We start from the raw sequence: 4,579 nt of genomic DNA on the forward strand, positions 1-4,579 counted from the left end.
TGACACACTGTATTCCCCTACAAGCAGCAGGGGGCCCAGGACACTCCCCTGTGGGACTCCGTGTGCTAAAAGGTAGATATAGTTTGAACCCTAACTCATTGGGTTAAATACAGAGTAAAACATTATAGTGTTTATGATCGCAAACCATCACTGAAAGCTTTTGAAGTAGCATATTTTGTTGAATTAGTCATTCATCACTGAAAACACCTGACTACAGACAGTAAAGATGAGCTGGAAGGTTTTATTGGAGCTCAACAAAATCTTGATCAGGAGTAGGTTAACGTTAATGGTAATCCACATCCACTTATGAATTATCCAAATATAAGATGTCCATTCCTAAAGTTCTCCCAAAAGTAGAGAGAAAACTTCCTAATTTAGCTTTAAATATATTTCCTTAAAAAAAAAAAAATACATGTATTAACAAACAAAAGAGCTTTTATTACTTGAAATGGCACGTTAAATGATCAGATTCCAGACATTTAGAAGTTAAAACCCTATTAGTCTTAAATTGTCTTTCATTTTCCTCTTGAAGTGATTTGCTTTGAATGTCTTTTGTGGGCGTTAAAAATGTTACTGGCTCAATGTAACGCTATTTAGAGGCGCACATCAAAACCCGCCGGTCGGCCACTAATGCAGCAGAGCTGCCATAATTAAATGTTTGTTTTTGAAGGAGATGTGATGTGGTTGTTTTCTGACTCGTTTCATCTCTGCGTGTTTTGAGGGGTGTTTTCACCATCTGTGTGTGTGTGTGTGTGTGTGTGTGTGTGTGTGTGACGGGCCAAAAGTTGTGATGTTTAGTTACCACGAGTAGCTGATGACAATGTGCAATAACTTGGATGTGTCTTAGCATATATAATACCCTACAGACGTATTGTGTTAATGACACATTTCTGAGGAGGAATTTTCTACGATTTGAATAAGAGCGAAATTCTGTTTTGACAAATGGAAAAGTTACGTAAACGTGTGTGTGTGTGAACTGGTGAGGATTTAGATGTCATCATACCTGCTTAAAGCTTTGTTTCAAGACTTGGACTTGGTTTTAAACTTCATCTTAGAACCAGTTTTAGGTTCAGGTAAAGGTTAAATAGTTGTAATTGGTTAGAGCATTAGTGCTATTGAGGAGGTGTTATAGGAGCATGGTAATTACAATTTACACAGTTTCTGTTCAGGTGCTTGTGGGCGCGTAAATTGTATAATTGTCCATAAATGTCACCTAATGAGACAGACAGGATGTACTTCGATCACAAGTATGATACATTAGTAATATTGTGTTTAAAAAAACTCAATCAATAATTCCTAATCTGACTGAAAGTGCTTTCAGTGACATTATTTCAAGTTCCGGTTTTATTCACAGCAAATAAATCCCACATCTGTTGTCTGGACGTTCAAGCTGCTCATACTTGTAGTAAAGAAATTTCCTCCTATTGTAGGAGGTAGTAGGATATTAGGATATGGATCTCAGCATTATTGAAGCATAGTGGGATCATGTTGACAGACAACAGAACAAAAGGCAGAAACATCCACAGAAGAGCTTTGAATGTCCTTCAAGAAACCTGGAGAACTATTCCTGAAGACTGCTTAGCAATATTTTGCTAAGCAAAATATAAAGAAATGAGGGCTGGCTCAAGACTGACGTATCGTACTTTTTCATGGGTTATGGGCAAATTAGTGCTACCATAACCCATACCATAAGTGCTATGGGTTATGTGCAAATAAGTATTGGTTGTACTAAACAACCAATACTTATTGCAAGCTACAAATCACATGAGCGTTTTAGTTGACTAAATGTGTCATGGTTCTCAAGATCTGGAGAGGTCGTGGTGTGTGTGATTTTTGTCTTCGCCTCTCCCACCAGGGTGGAACTGGACCTTGATTCCCCGCCTCTGAACCCGCCCTGTACACACACCTGTGGCTCATTCACACTGATCCTGGCAGACTACTTAAGATGGCAAGAGAGGCTGCTTCCTTGCTGGATTGTCACATTACCTAGCGTCAGTGTAGCCTAGCCTTTGGAAGTATTCCTTGTGATCACCTAGAGTTTCCTCCTAACATTGTTTTTCTGTGTACAGGCCTTCTAGATTCCCTGCCCGTCTCCCTGCCGTCTGGATTTCTGTGGATGTGTGTGAGTGAGCGTGAGCATTTTGGAGTGGACATTCAGAGTGAGCTGTGGATTAAGTTCAAGAGGAGCGTATGTACCCCGCCTTGGACCTTCCCCTCGGACCCCCCTGTTATCTGTCTCACTGTATATATGTAGATATTCTCACTTGGTGCCACACTGTAAATAAACCCTCACCTTCTCTCTAAACTTCAGAGTCCTGCGAGTGAGTCCTCTGCCTAATAATCTGTGACAAAATGAAGTCATCAGGGTGCCCAAAGGAGCAGGACACAGTAGATGAAAAAATAAAAGCCCTCAGTATGCAACTAGTGTGCTGCAATGTGGACTCTAAATTAAAAATGTGAAAATTTGCACGTATAACTTTCTCGAATGTTTCACTACAGGCTGTTTGTTGCTTACATGCAAGGCAGTGCGCACAAAGGCCACAGAAGCCTCCAAAACATCACACACAGACACACACAGCGCCACGCGTTGGCTTCACTGATTACCGTGTGTTGCGTTCAGTGGTGTGTAAAGTGCTGCCGCTGCGAGTATTAGCCTGTTTATCAGAGTGTGTATTAACGTGCTCCAGCGCAGGGGCTGAGGGGACAGAGTGTGTGTGTTTGAGTGCGTGAGCGTGCTAGCAGGGGATCACAGGTGTGTTTGCGAGCTCCGCAGAGAGCCTCCTTCCCCCTATAACCCCCACGCCCCCACCTCGAGCATCCTGGGTAATATCAGCCCACAGAGCACCTGCGTCCCTGTCCCAGAGCGCACGCACGCACACACACACGCACACACCTCTAATGGCTCCGTATCAGCCTGCCATACGGCTCTAATAGCCAGCTGTGTGAGCAGAAAACCGTTGGACCGTGCTGACACTCACTGATGCAGTTGTAATATTAGATCTGAGTTAACTGTGATCTCCAATTAGTTTTCATCACACTTGAAACAACCAATGAACACAGAAAACTACATGAAACACACAAAGGATATTTCACGCTTTAGCTTTGAATCCATATTTAAAAAAAAACAAACTTTAGTAGCACACAGGGCTCACGGCTTTACTTTTCCAATAACTTTTTCTTGACTTTCCACCACTAGGTTGGCTGTTTTCTGAGGGATTTCCTCTCCAGTTTGAGTGAAAACATTTTCAGTGGGAAAGAAACAAGTAGGTTAGAGTCGTGGTCGAGTGTGTAGGTCAGGGTTTTCACATGCAACTTAATATAAATGTCTTCCCGACAACAGCCTGCTACCACAGCCATTTCACACAAACACGTTTGACCTTAGAGGGGCAGACAGAGATATGAGTTTGCTCAGATGATTCAAATTGTTATCAGGTGCTCTGGCATGTAAGGAAAACACGGAGCTGCACAGAGTTAGCAAAACTCTTAATGACTCCCAGAACAAAACAACTCTGAACCCTCACAGCAGATATCATCACAGTCTCTGACAGATACAGTTCTTTGATAACATTTTTAAATGGATTATATTCATTGGAAAGACTCAAGGACATCATTACACTCAGATTCACTTATGTTATCAGATCAGTACATTTTTCCATTAGTATACTGCAGAATGCTATAACACCAGTATTTAAAAAAGGAAAACAGCTCCGGGAAATATTAAAAACTATAGGATGAGGCTTTCACTCGCACATACATTTTAAGTTAACAAGAACTTTATTTCTGCAAACAATAACTACATTGACTTCTCTGGTCAGTAAACCCAAGCAGCTAAACTGCAGGACGGTTCACCTGCATGGTGTCATTTAACACGTGCTTGTGTCAGCTAATGTTTCTCCCTTTAATATTTGTTTCTGCAGTCCTCGAGTTAAATCTGCACGACCTAAATTTAAAAAAAAAGAAAAAAAGAAGTCCCCCCTCCTCAATCCCTTTAATTGCTTTTGTACAATTTATATTTTGCAGTTTACAGCTGCTGTTTTTACAGTCACGTCTGTGGTCAGCGAGGCCTTTGCATTCGACAGCTGCTCTTTTTATAATGTCGGAGGTTGGAGTTGCAATTGACTACTTAGAATCAGAGATGGAATGACAGCTATTTTGATACGAGCTTTTACATGACTTTACATGCACCCTTCAGTCATTATCGAGATCAACTGATGGATTTCTCTGGAGAGCAGACATGACGACAACAAACAGGAAGACTCTTGGAAACAGCCGCCTTCGTAAGTTGATGGGTGTGTTTGATAAACACAGACACACACACACACACCATGGTTTGTGCAGGCTGCTACTGTAAATGTCATCGCAGTGCTACTGAATTTTTACAATTCAAAAGATGCAAGATTTCCCACACAGAAAATGCATTAAACTTATCAGATTTTCCTGCCATGCCTACAACAGAATCAGCAGTTCAAGATCACAACTGAAACTAACAGGAACTCTGTCCTGCAGATAAACTATAAAACGATTCATTTGTTTTCACAAAATCTCAACCTTTGTTGCACAAAATGACACAAAACAGTGT

Source organism: Haplochromis burtoni, unplaced genomic scaffold (genome assembly GCF_018398535.1).
Source record: "Haplochromis burtoni strain Fernald_Lab_line unplaced genomic scaffold, NCSU_Asbu1 Contig_560, whole genome shotgun sequence".
Classification (NCBI taxonomy): domain Eukaryota; kingdom Metazoa; phylum Chordata; class Actinopteri; order Cichliformes; family Cichlidae; genus Haplochromis; species Haplochromis burtoni.